Source organism: Pistacia vera, unplaced genomic scaffold (assembly GCF_008641045.1).
Source record: "Pistacia vera cultivar Batoury unplaced genomic scaffold, PisVer_v2 Contig173, whole genome shotgun sequence".
NCBI classification, from domain to species: domain Eukaryota; kingdom Viridiplantae; phylum Streptophyta; class Magnoliopsida; order Sapindales; family Anacardiaceae; genus Pistacia; species Pistacia vera.
Window position 1 is genome coordinate 114,875 of NW_022195823.1, and position 14,863 is coordinate 129,737.

A 14,863-nucleotide genomic window follows, 5' to 3' on the forward strand; every position below is an offset into this window, starting at 1 on the left:
CCGGGTACGGGAGAAGTTATCTCGCGACACAATTCAGTGAATGGCAATGACACTAAAGCTGTGGCCACAGTGGGATTAAGTTGTTGCCCAATTCAATTTATTATTCCGGTCATTGGTCTAGTAATTGAATACAAAGATATCGAAGATAACTGAGGTTGACACTATTTCTGTACCTCAGCCTTGATGAGATAACAGATGATGAAAGGATCGGATTGCATGGTAACCATATCGTTGATAGGCAAGTTGTTTCGCTGAATCCGAATCTATCGGGTGGCCATGATGCCTTGCTAGAGGCCAATCTTGGTCTATGTTTAGTAAGACGATTGATTGGTGTCAATCGTGAGACTACTCACTGCCGATATGATGAGAAGCCTTCGGGTCACACACATAGAAGACAGATTAAGGATGAATTGGTGAGAAATGGTATTTTCGTTATTTGTGATGAAAGTGTATTTTCGTCAATTATGATGGAAATGATATTTTCGTCAATTGAGATGGAAGGGCATTTTTGTAATCTCATAGTGCAATTAAATTTGTTGAGGTCGTTGCCTATATTTAATTTCGTATTAAAATTAAAATTAGTGAATTATATATATATATAATTGAATTCAAATATAATGGATATTATTTAATATTAATATTTGATGATATTAATATTAGTGAAGATAATATATATGAAATATGAAATTCATATTTGAATTTAAATATATATTCAATATTAATATTTGATGATATTAATAAAGATAATATATGAATATGAAAATCATATTTGAATTTGAATAAGATACCATGTGGATTATTACCTTGTTTGGTAATGAGGATTTACTATTCTAGTCATGGAATAAATTTATTCCCAACTAGATTAGGGTTTTAATTTTTGTTGCATATAAAAGGAAACTTAAAATTAAAATAAAATGAGAGAATACATTAATTAAATCGAAGCCATTCACCTCACTCTCTTTTACGTTTTTCACTTGAGACTGCAAGTCGATCGCCATCCTGTCTTCGTGTGAATACCAAGAGTTCACTCTTATCTTAGAGTGGGAGCAATTCATATCGATTGAAGGAGCCTCCAAACGTTGGTATGAAATCTAAAAATTTTATATTCAATATCATTTCATATATAAATAACATAAATCGGGTATAAGGTTCTTGGGTTCAATGTTGTTGTTGGGGATTTTATTTTTATTTTCCACTGCATAAACCCCATCAGCGACTAACACGTCCAAGGTATGTGTCACCACTGCCGATTACGTTGCAATGGACAAATGCGAATCCACTTTTGCCACTCACTTCTTCTCTACCGTGTGCTATTATTACTGATAAACCCTTTGCCACCGATTTTATAGTCGTGTTCTACATAAACAATCTAATGGTTAGCTTTAATGCTTGTTAACACACCAATCTTGCATTGTCTTTTGTACCCATTATCATAAACATCTTCTTATTGTATGGATGTAAACTGTGAAATATATATGTGTTATTTATTGTATTAACTAAGGTTAAATGCATTAGTTTTTTTTTTTTTTTTTTTTTTTTTTTTTAACCTCCTTAGTTTAGTACCAATGTTTTGTAACCACATTTTAGAATGTATAAAGCTTATAAGATTATAATAATTTATTAAACCATAAGAGTCTTCGAAGTACCAAGTATAAAGGATTGGCCATCTCCAAAGATGAAATCGACGGTGTCTTCGACGTAACAATCTCTGAACAAATGTCTTCCAACAAAATCACACAAGGTGTCCTGATAACCGATAAACCTGCAATTATGGAATGTTGCCTTATCTCCTGATGTTCTCCAGGCCACTGCCTGTTGATCATCTTTTTTTTTTCATCTGGCATTGGAGTCGAATTCTAAAAAAAGTAAAAAGTAACAAATATAAAAGTTAAGTCATCACACTAAAAGGATAAAGACTGAAAATTGTGCTCTTACAAATTCCATGCTTACATATAGTTTGTCACATCCAACAAATTAGTTAATAGTTATAAACATGATAAAATTTTCAAATAATTTATATATTGGATCATATTAGAAAATATTGGTTAAGCGTGTTATGATAAATAATTTATGGTTACCTGTTACTTTTATTAGCAATTAAGGAAGGAGGGCAGTAGAGTAAAAATAGTATAAGTAAAACAAAATATCTAAAATAAAAAAGACGTACGATAAATTCAATGTTAACAGCCACGAAGTAGTCGCTCTCCACAGCCACCATAGCATTATCCACTGTGCCATTTTTGGCTACTGTTCCATCGAACACAATTTTGGCATGCCTTTTGGATCCCCTAAAAATGTTATAAACCTCTTGGACTTATCATTGGTGATCTTTTCTCAATACTCACCTCCCCCAATCTGAATTACCTTCCTCTTTGTGTTCCTCAATGGAATGCTTTTCATTGCATTAGTCACCATGTTAAAATCTCCACTACCATCTTTCACGACAGTTATCACTTTCAGACCAGCCTCCGCAGTGGCCAAAACATTGTCCAAGACAAAGCCTTCTTTGTCATCCAAACTTTTTTTCTACTAATTGTTTGACGTTTTGGCCAATCCATGTGTCAAGTTTAGATGAATTGGTAGGTATGATCTCTAGTTTGCAAACTACAATTGGGATGAGGTTAGAAGAAATTAGAACTATTGTTAACAAGGTTGCAAGAATGGATAATTGTTTCATCTCTTCAGCCATTCATGATTGTGTTTTTCCTTTTCTTTTTGTTTATGATATGTAGAACGAAGGACTATTAAGATACTTATAAACCGGGTAACTGTGTACCTAAAGTTGTTCGTTATATTTGTTTGAAGTTTGTTTGTGTAATCTTTTTTGTTACTTAAACGAATGCCCATTGTGAGAGGTTAAATGTCACAAATGCCTATCTCATATCCACAGTTCTTATGAAGTTCTTTAGCATTTTTTTGAAAGAGTAATATTATTGTCTTAGATAAACCGTTTTAATTGTTTTAAACTATAGAAATTTTAAACATAATATATTTTTATCATAACCATTTCTAAGGTACTTTTCTCCTGAAAGCTAATAAATAATGCTTAGTATTATGACATAAAGTAGGGGTATTTAAGGAATTTGGAACCTTTGCTACAAAAAGGTAGAAAGCTAACAAGATACTTTGTTGTTTAAAACTACGAACGTTAATTTGAATTAGGTTTCCAAGTGTTCAAGGGCGACATGACCAAGAATAGCGATGGTTAGGAACAAATTGTACATGACACCATATATATCGAGAGAATCTATTTGGATTTCGATGATCATTAGATATTAAGTGAAAAATGGTTGATGTATTCATTTGTAACATAAGACGTAAGGCATGCAGCAAAACGTAAAACTTGCAATATTAAATATAAAACTTATGTTAAATAAGATATCTTCATATATACCTGTTACTAAGAACATAAATGATTAGTAGTAAACTAAATGTTGCCGCCTACGCTTAGTTGTATTTTTCTATTTATTTCAGTTTACCAACGAGGTCAATTTTACACCGAATCAAAATAGATTTGGAACCTAAAACCACAAGGCATGAACCTTATCCTCTCCAAAACTACATCAGCATTTTATTATGAACCTCGAAAGTTACTAGTCAAGCTCGGTCTCTTGCTCCTTACACATGCTAGCTAGCTCCCCAAACCTCTGTAAATCACTTTTATGTTGCTTTTACGGTTTCTTTGCTTCACGGATTTGGTGAGGCAATGGGAATGGGAACCCTCATTCCTTTTCGATTGCATTGTTTCCTCAAAATATTTGGTACGTGCAACCTTAATGTGCCCATTTCTTAAAAGTATGGAAAGAAATTATAGATTTTTCACAAGATTACGAATCCTTATTCCGTTCATGTTTTTAATACAACTTGTAGTTTAACCCTCTATAAAATATGTTTCACTTTCTATTATATTGTTAAAAAATAATAATCAAATAATAAATAGTTTATTATATATTTAAATAATGTTTATACATATATTTTTCTTTTAAGTCAAGAATAAATATACAAAATGAAATATTTGTACACTCATTTCATGAACTAATTTCTGTCATAATGTGTAATTTGGCATGTAATATTATGATGAGGATATGTTATTGTGCTTCTCAGAGAGGTGTAGGCATATCCTATTTCACTAACACAAGTATGATTATTGGGAACTTGATACCGTGGAACCTGGGCTTCAATATTTATACTAGTGATTAAAATTTCTTACAATTCAATATAGATCTATGTTTGTCAAGTAAGACTGTCCTTCATTTTTTTTTTTCTGGTGTATACATGGCATATTTACTCTTGTAAGGCCACTCCCGTTTGAATAGAGTATAGTCTTATTTCTATCATGGAGAAGAAGTCATATTTTTCTGTTGTTTTTTGGATGTTTATTCTCGCATAATTTTATTTTGTTATAACGATTTAAGAATTTATTGTGAATCTCATTTTTATTTGAATATGTGAAACATTGCCGCTATGTTCTTTTCTCGATTTCAAACAAGTTCCTTACACAGCTCAGAATGAGTAGATGAATGGCAATGACATGTGTTTGGTACAATGTCGGAATTAAAAGCAGCTAATAAGTTAAGTTTTTGGAGGCTCTTTTAGGCCTTATGTAACCAACGCCACATTGAAACCGTATTGGAGAGGTCTTGAGCTTTTAAATGGCGGGAGTCCCTCCATCTAATAGGTTAGTCTTTTGGGTGTCAAACTCCCAACCCGTGACAAGTGGTATCAGAGCAGACCTGATCCATCTTTTGATATCCCGCCAAACACTCACGCAGGGGCATCCACATGTGATTATGGATCTACACGAGAGTGAGGTGGTTGGGTAGGCAAAGGGACCCCACCTATAACGAGGGCGTCATAGGATTGGGTGGGAGAGAATATAACTAATCCTACATTGAAGGCGTATTTGGGAGGTCTTGGGCTTATAAATGAGGAAAATCTCTCCACCTAATAGGTTAGTCTTTTGGGTGTGAAACTCCCAGCCCGTGACACTTATCCCTCCTAGAATTCAATACACTAGTTGCATATACTCTTTATTTAATGTATACGATTGAATATACATACATATATATATATATATATATATATATATATATATAAAGACAGCCTAAACATCATTCTTAAGTAATTGTTCTTTGTTTATTATGCTTTTCCTTCTTCTTTTTTCGTTTTTTGTGTAATCCTTTCTTTCCTAGGTTTGGACCATGAAAAATGCTACGACTTCTCCTATAATCATTGGTCTCTGTTGTTAGCAAACTGCGACTAAGAGACACTAGGATGCACAGTGATGAAACCATGAAATTTTTTTATGTACATGTAAGAATATTATAGGTTTTCTAATATGTCTCATATATACATGGAACTTACGTGTTCCTGATTATAATTAGCTAGGCTAAAAGGTTAGTTAATTGCAAAATTCTAACTATTAATCGCCATTTTTTTTTTTTTTTTTTTTTGGCATAGGTGTGGACAATTCTCCTTTATCAGCAAACAATATTATATAATTGCATGTGAACTATTCTAACCAAAGGTAAAGATATTTAAAACAGAAATTTACCAATAAAATATATGCAAATCTCCATTAGAGATGGACTAAAAGCTTTAACCTTCAAATTTGAATTCTCATCATAATGATTAGATAAAATAATTTGAAATCATTTATGGAAAGCCATGATACATTAGGAAGAGGTCAAATGTTGCAACAATCACCAATTATTGATTAAAAAAAAAAACAAGTAGAGTTATTAATTGATTATTTTAATTAGATCAATTGATTGATTATTGATTGACGACTAATTGGTATCTGAGCCTTGAAGGTCAGTAGGATATAGGCATAAAATATTCGAAGCACCATTGGTGGGTGTCAGAATAACTTGCCTTATACCTGTCAGGCCCGCATATCATGAACGAAGCTTCAGATGATAAGAGTCTGTTTAAATAAGACTTGTTTTCATTTGGATCATGGATTTGAGACAAAATTGGAAATCGATTTGTTAAATACCATCATTGATAGGTTAGAACTTTCAACCCAAAAGTTTGACAACCTAGATAGGAAAGTAAATTATACGGTTTATTGTATATTTGCTCTGAAAGAAAAATTAACCCATATTGAAATAAAAATTAAAAAGGTTATAATTCTGCACTTCAAAAGATAAAAACACTAGTACATATTCTAACTATTCTACTAAGCCGGTAAATGAGGAAATGTCTTTGGCCCTAAGTGACATTGAACAAGTGTGCCCTATTGAAGGTTATACGGAAGAGGAGGTAAAACAATGTGTTTTAGACTCTGTACCGAAAATCCAGATATTAGACAAGAATATCTAGATTGGTTGGGGATAAAATGAGTCTTAGACATTGTATTAAAAGCTTTTAGCCAAGGCAACTCTCAGGTATATTGTTATACCTCAACGATGACAACCCTTGAAACAGTCAAATTGGAGTTTTGAAATAAGTGGTTGGATAAAGTTGAGGCAGTAATTCCTTATTAGTACAGTGAATCAAAACCAGAGCCTCCACCTTATCAAGAATATGAATTTGCTACTAGTTTGAGAATTGATTCTAGCTGATCATGGCTGGTTAGGACGTACTAGATCAATTTGCAGCAAGTTTGCACGAAAAATATCTGGGATTACCCCCAGGATAGGATATGCACAATTCGTAGTTAAGGAAACCCAAGGAGATTGGGAATAGGCTGACAAACTCTTCATGAAATCTGTAAAGGAAGAGGATTTTGTCTCTAAAATCGACGAAAAGAAAAGAGTCGATATTCCAGAAATCTTAACCTCTAATGTTGATAGAATCAGTAGGTATTATTAGGAAGAGATGAAGAGGCAAAGAAAAAGGGAAGAAACTGGAGGTCCAAGCATTACTCTAGGTCCTAAAAAAGCGAAACTCGATGAACTAATCTCGAAACTCAGAGAATATGAGTTTAAAGATGATCCGCTTGAAGGAATTTGAAATCCTTTTAACTCTTTTGAAGGATTTCTTAAGGAGATTTCCAAACCAAAATACAAACCAACTTATCCCACCAGGATAAGATTAGAGTTTGTACCTAGGGGAGTACCAAAGATGGTGGAAATACCATCTAGTAGGAGTTTCCTAAATATTGATTGTGTTACTGATGTTATTGACGCAATTGAAGCTTGGGAAACAGTTAACTGGGTCCATGTTCAGAATAAAGCATTTGGACTTGGTGAAACTTATAGGTTTTTAAGATCCACACTGTAGGGTGCTGCAGGTAACTTCTGGAAAGGCCTAGAGGCTGGAACTGGATTATTAGATACTGTAAGGGATTTGAAAAGTGGAGAGGCAATTTTTGCACTTTTCAAGGATATGCTTAGCCGAGAGTTTACTGGTATAACTATAATTAATAGGGATCTCACTAAAGTTGTTGCCTTAGAAGCTCTAACAAAGCTACGACTTTGTTATGTGTGACTTTTTGAAAATTTCGTCTGTGAATATTGATGATACTTATACTAATTACCTGGTGGGACACAAGAGGTGATGAAAAACACCTTCGCAAAGCTTCCCCAAGAATGGGATTAGGCATCAAACAAAACATTTAAGCTTCTAGTAGAAAAGAATCAAGTTGTTGATTCTTTTTAGGTGGAAGAATAGAAGCTATACGACAACTTGTTAGAACAAGATGTTTAAATGCCAAGCTTGATAAAGATGCTGAAAAGCTTGACTTTAATGAATCTTGTTATCAAAACTTTGGTTGTGTTCTAGGACAGTATAAATGTGAGTCAAGAAATGCGACTAAGCACCAAGGATTTAGAAAATGGTTTAGTAAACCAAGACATTTTCGTAATATGGTAAAAAGGTGTATTACTAATAAACAAAATCTTTCGGATCATGGAAGATTTATTAGGAAAACAAGAAACAGGAAGTACAATGCTAAAGAATGTGATGCACGGAATTATTTTGCAACTTGCCTATCTGGCAAAAACGCAAAAGATTGTAATTGCTGCTGGATATGTGGTGATAAAAACCCTTTGCTGATAAATGCCCTCAAAAGAGTAAAAAGAAGACAGCAATCAGAATTTTAGAAATTAATGCTGAAAGTCAAATTTCTGAATTTGACCCAGTATGGGGATACCAAATTGATTTGGATGATGAAGTTTACAAATTGATTTCGAAATATTCTGAAGATTCTAACTCTTTAGAGGATGACTTGAAAGAATCAGCATGCATGAAGAGTGGTGGAGATGGAGAATGAAAGCATGAAAGCATGGATTCTAAAACCGGTTTTCAAACAAAGCTTGGAAAAGAGATTATACCTACTCCTTTGCTTTGGATTGATGAAGATTAGCTTCAAAAGGATGAAACCTCCACACTTTAACACCACCTTGAGAGATTAGAGAGTGGCCTTGGGTTTGAGAGAGAGTTTTGGTTTGTGTTTTTGTGAACTAGTCAAGAATGAACAAAAATGCAACCTTTTGCACTTATATATACTTGGGCAATATTGCAATTATTTATTTTTCACTTCCAAGCCCAATAAAATCTTATTTTATAAAGGNCGGCGACGACTGAAACACTAAACTTCTTCTATTTTCAACCAATTTCAGGGCAAACATTCAACACAACACTAAATTAAACAATATTACCAAAAACCAACAGAGCGAAAGAGGAAACAGTAACTACGTACCTCATGTGGGGCGTTACATCGCAAATCCAAATTTTCGTGTTCTTCAATTAGTTATAGAACTAGGAAAATCGGTACTTAGCACTCAATCCTCGTGGGAACGATACTCGATTCATTACTTTATTACTTTTTGCAACTAGTGCACTTGCTAAATATACATGTTTATGAAGGCACGCATCAAGTTTTTGGCGCTGTTGTGGGGGATTGATTTTGTGTTAATATTGAAGTTTTCTAGTTTTCGCTAAATTGGAGTTTAATTTTTTGTTTTAATTGTTTTTAGTTTAATTTCTCTTTTTGTTTGCTTGTGATCTCATGCTCTTTTTCTTTCCTATGGAGTTTATACGAAAAGCAAGAAATCATCCAGTGGTTCCTATTGATCCAAAGATTGAAAGAACTGGGAGAAGACTCATCTGAGAGAGAAGAGAAAGAAAGGCGAGAATCATTGAGATGGCTGAAAACTGAACTTTGAGGGAATTTTCCCTTCCACAAGTTGATAGGTGTAGTCTAAGCATTACGAGACCGCCTGTTGAGGTGAATAACTTCGAGATAAAGCCAGCTATAATCCAAATGATTTAGCAATCCGTACAATTTGGGGGTGATCCAAAAGAAGATCCAAATATGCACATAGCCAACATCCTAGAAATCTGTGACACATTCAAGCACAACAAGGTGACAAATAATGCTATTAGATTGCGACTGTTTCCATTCTCATTAAGAGATAAGTCAAAAGGATGGCTAATTTCATTACCCACTAGAACCATCACAACATGGAATGATCTAGCACATAAGTTCTTGTACAAGTATTACCCACCAGCTCTTTCAACAAAGATGAGAAATGACATTACCTCATTTATGAGAATGGAAACAATCGCAATCTAATGACATTACCTCTTTCGACAAAGGCAAAAGGATGGCTAATTTCATGGAATGATCTAGCACATAAGTTCTTGTACAAGTATTACCCACCAGCTCTTTCAACAAAGATGAGAAATGAAATTACTTCTTTCAACAAAGGCAAAAGGATGGCTAATTTCATTATCCACTGGAACCATCACAACATGGAATGATCTAGCACAAAANATACAAGACAAAATGCTCTGAAACCGACAACACGAATGGTTTCTAGGGCATACACTAATATACACTAACAAACTCCCATGAAGAATCATTTGAGGAACAATCTTTAAACCTAAACTACATAGGAGTATTCATGAATAGATCTAAAACCCTTAATGAATACCCTAGAAGTAGCAAGATTAGGGATATGAGGATGATCTAATTCCAATTAGGAATGAAGATGAGACACCCCTCTTGATAATTAGTTCAACATATAATTACGAGGACCATTCTGGAAACCCGAATAATTGGGTGATTCCAAAATTATCACCTAGAGAAGTGTTTGAAAAATGTGCTAGGTGGCTTTTTAAAGCCAAAGGCTTAGAAGACGTACATGAAAAACATATTCATGCAGCCTTAAGTCAATTAAGGGAAGGTGAAATAATACTTTCTAATGATGAGTGGCTACAGAAGGTATGAAATCTTGCCAAACGAGCAAATGGCAAGTATAATTATGTACAACTTGGTGCTATACAAATTAGAGTATAGGGTCAGTTCCATGGAGGAATAAATGTACCAGTTCAAGTAGCATTGCTAGATAGGAGATGGCTAACATTTGGAAAAGCTTTAGTTGGTGGATTTCACACTAACTTAGCTTTAGGAGATGCCTATGGAACTATTAAACCAGGATATATGGTTAGTCTTACAAATCCAAATCTCAAAAGGATAATGGTTCTCAGAATTCATACCTTAGGACTAGAAGATTCAATGGCTTCGAGTGACAAAATAGCCATTCAATATAAGATGATATATCAATTAATAAACTTGGTTAACCCTATACGAATGAACTCCAGTGCGGCTACTGAAGTTCATGTCCCAGGGCACGATTCCATCATTCCTATTAGGCCTACGATAGTTAATGCAAAAGCTCTTACATGGCCTAAACGATGGGTTTTAGAATATACAACGCAACCTAGCATGGTGGAATTAAACCATAATCAAGGAATTCAAATTCGAGAACTTGGTAACGAAGTAGAACTAACTCTGAATACGCCTAGAAATTCTTTCTCTGTTGAGCGGAAAAAAGAGGTTCAACCCATAATGCCAGGGAATAATATACTAGAATTAGATGATACTGCTAGTGAAACTGAAAGTAATAGTAGCATCAGTTTCACTAGCAAGAGAATTGTTGGATATAAGTCGGTACAATTTCTAGTATATGAAGATGACACTCCAAGCACAAAAATGATGATGAATCATGATATCAATTGTGATAATCCTAGGATTATACTATTTTCTTTATGATTTTTGTAGGATTTCGGATACTTCTTACGAGTTTTGTGCCTAAATTATTACTTAATTTTGCATATTTTACGCTTCAGGCCAAAACATGAAATTGGAGCAAAACCAAGCAAAAAAGAGTTTCTAGACCCAGAATCGAGTGAAATTATGAAGATTTGGGGAATTCTGATGTTGATTGGAAGCATCATTGGAGTTTGTTCCTATTGGGAATCACGAAGATCAAAGATTTAAGCAGAGGACAGTTTCGTAAATTCAGCAAAGAAGATCAGGAGTTCGCCGTAGCAAGCTAGCCTTTAGGCTAATGGGTCAGCGAAATTCCAATCGATGCCGCAACAAGATTTTTTCTTCGCCGAGGCAAAAACTGCGTTTTTGAGTTTGGGTAAAACGCTGTGTTTTTCTATTATTGTATTAGTTCCTAAGGTTTTGGCCAACTATTTAAGAGTGAGTTAGCTCATTTTGAGGAGAGCTCGACATTTTGGGAAATAGAGAGAGGAGAAGAAGAATTGAAGATTTGGATCTCCAAAATTAGAGAAGTTTCTTTTCCCTTTCTTGTTTTTAAGATGTTGAACTCTCTTTTTCTTATGTATTTGATGTTTATTTACAATTTGAACAAGAACTAACTCGTTTTTGGGTTAGGGTTTTGATGGATCTTTGTTTATAATGGTTTGATCTATAATATTTTGTTGTCTTTGAATTCTATTGTGTGGATTAAGTGTTTATCTTTGTTCTTAATGCATTTTATTGTTGGGTTTTTGAATCAGATGAATGTTGAGCATAATGAAACTGAGAAGTGATTCATGCATTAGGTTTTTGAGTTAAACACCATAGATTGAGCGAAAACTAGAGATAGACAAATGCAATCTATGAAATCTTTATGGGATTCCACTTGCTTAAGGGATAAGTAGTAATTTATAGCCTGAGAAGATATATTTTACAAACTAGGGAGTCCGATTTGTAATCCGCGCATGTGAACTTGAAGATGATAGGATTAATAGGTTGAATAGGAGTAACTTAGTGAAATCGAAACCCTAACCTCTCTTCTTGAATTGATTTTTGTTATTAAATTGTTTTTATTGTGTTAATTTTAGTCATCTCTTTTGTTTTTTTCTAATTTAGTTTTTAGTAGCTCTCGCATGTAACAACTGCTGAAAAACTCATACAATGCATGCATAATAACAATAGAAAATTGGGCCCAAAGTTTTCTTTTCATTACAATTCATATGTCTTTTATACACAAAAAGTACTGTTTACAAAAATTTGTTTTAAAAGACAAAACAGGGGAAACAGTGTAGCTATCTCTCTTCGCTTGCCGACGCCCCGCCGACTGCATCATCACCTAGATCCTGCATCCACAAAGGAAAATAACGGGGTGAGCACAAAAATAATGCTCAGTAAGTAAAACCCTCTATNTGGGGTGGTGTGCTTAAGGTTAAATGCACTAATAATATCGAACGAATTGCTCGATATGCATCCAGGAAATTCTTTATTGCTAAAACAAACTCACATGTTCATGAAAAGTAAGTTTTAGCTGCAAAAGAATGTATTGACCGATTTCTATTATTCGTAATCAGTCAAGAATTTACTTTAAAAATAAACTTTAAATATTTGAAATCATTTATGAGATTGTCTTTAAAAGGATGACAAAACTAGATTAATCAGATGGCAAGTTTGGTTTGCAGAATATAGAATTAAATTTGAATATATCTCTGGTAAATCTAATTTTGTTGCTGACTTTTTGTCCAAACCAATTCTTCAAGACGAGCAGCATCATGGACAAGAAGGGAATTGGAAGTCAATTCTCATGTTCCAAATGCAAGACAAAGGGACACCTAAAGAGAGACTGCCCCTTGAAGAAAAATTCAAATCCAAAGAATATTGCTACGGTTCAGAAAACCACTGTTCGTAAGTAGGTGCTAGAAGGGAAAAATAGAAGTCAAGATCATGACTCTGATACTTCTGAAAGAAGAAATCCAAAACTCCAGCATGTGGATTCTCCTATTAAGAAGGATACTTCTAAGAAGAAAATTTCTTCAAAGAAGGAGAAACAAAAAATTCAAAAGGAGGAGATTATACCGTTGGTCTTGTAAGCAAATCAAACATGAACAAGCAAATTGTCCATTACGTAAGGCTAATACTTTTGAAGATTCTTCTTCTCGCGCTACAAGTGTGGTGACTTCACATCACAAGTAGATTGATGAAGATATTTGTGAAAGATTTAGCTTTCCAAAAAACTATAAATTAACTTCAGCTAATTAGACGCTATGGAAAAATTTAGAAACTCAATGTAGGATTGCCTTAATATTAGGACAAGGTTTTGTAGTGCTCAATAGCTTTTTGTAAAAATTAGCCAGAAGATTGGCATGGCTGGAGCCTAACAGATTGCTTTTTGAGGAAGAAGAGTTTAAAGGATGAACTCTTATTCGTAATTCAACAATTTAGAAAATCGAGGTAATGAGAAAATGTCAACTATTTGACATGTTTACTCTCAAACTTGAGAATCTGAATGATTTAATAATAAAATTAAGGAGAGCAAACTTGACAGATCTAATCCAAGGTTTATCTGTTTATCCTAATGGAGCTATAGAACTGTATATCCCTTGGAAGATTTTCAGAAAAGAGATTTATGGCGACCTCATCAAAAGGATGGGTTGATACAATGGAAATAGACGTACATGAAGCAATGATGGACCCGAATCTGCCAGGTACGGTAAAACAGACACTCTATAAATTAGATAGAAGGGTAAATACATATACTTGCATGATTACTTCCTCACTGCAAGAAAATCATAATGTTCATCCTGTACAAATATGGGAGTTCATAATAAGAGAACCATGGTTGAAAGTAAAATATCTATGGGTTCTTATGCATTAGAAAAAAAAAAACTCCATCAAAAGAGAGAAGAAGATTGGACCAAGTTACATATTGCAAAACTTTTATTGGTTAAATCAAAACTGGAAGAGCTCATTAAAGCTGATGCTACTATCTATATTAGCAACAGAATTATCGTTGTGTTACCAAATGGGTATGCAAAAATCCAAGATACTCTCTTCAAACACAATAAGGCCCAATTGGAGAAATTGTTAGAAAGCTTTGATTTAGACAATCTAAACCAGCAGACCTTGATGGAAGGAACAATCGATCTTCTTAGAATGGTTTTATCACATGATCAAAAGGCCCAAGAAGATTGTATTTTTGGAGACTTCATGGATTTGGTAGACATACCTAAATCTGTCTAAATGAAGGCCCAAAGATTGGAGATTTGGTCAACCGAAAAATGACCAACACGTATATGCTAACGTGTATCAAATAGGTGGTGAACAAAATAGAGACAACAACAGGAACAAAATATAATAGTAAAACAAATCAAACAGTAAACAAAGAAAATAACACACAAAATTTAACCTGGTTCACCCAATATAGGCTAAGTCCAAATGAGTCAATATTATTGCAATATGCCTCACCTCTCTCGTTTACAATGAATGAATTGCTCTCACACACATAACAAGAGAAAAGTATGTTTATATACTAGGTTTAAGAGACTAAACCTAGTTTTACAAGGATTCCTATTCCTAAGCCCAACCCAATAAGGAATTAGTAACTTAAAAGAAATCCTACAGCAGTTATACATGGAAAAGCCCCAAACCACCGAGACCACTGAGTGCGTCTCCGTATACCCTTAATACTGAAGTATCACAACTCCAACAGGTGGAAGGTGATATGGGATGCTCGAGATTTTGCCGACACTCTTTAATGATCTAGATCTAAAAAGGGCATGATGGCTCTATCATTATCATTTAGTATAAATGTAAAAAATGTGGGAGACATGTAGACTCTAGTGTTAGCTTTATCTTTTTCTTTGG

General features: G+C 34.0%; 2 pseudogenes; one reads left to right on the forward strand and one right to left on the reverse strand.

The window, feature by feature from the left end:
* Positions 1–1,209: 1,209 nt before the first annotated feature.
* LOC116125870 lies at positions 1,210–10,494 on the reverse strand (annotated as a pseudogene).
* A 49-nt stretch (positions 10,495–10,543) lies between these two features.
* Positions 10,544–14,863, forward strand: part of LOC116125871 — a 28,829-nt pseudogene continuing 24,509 nt past the window's right edge.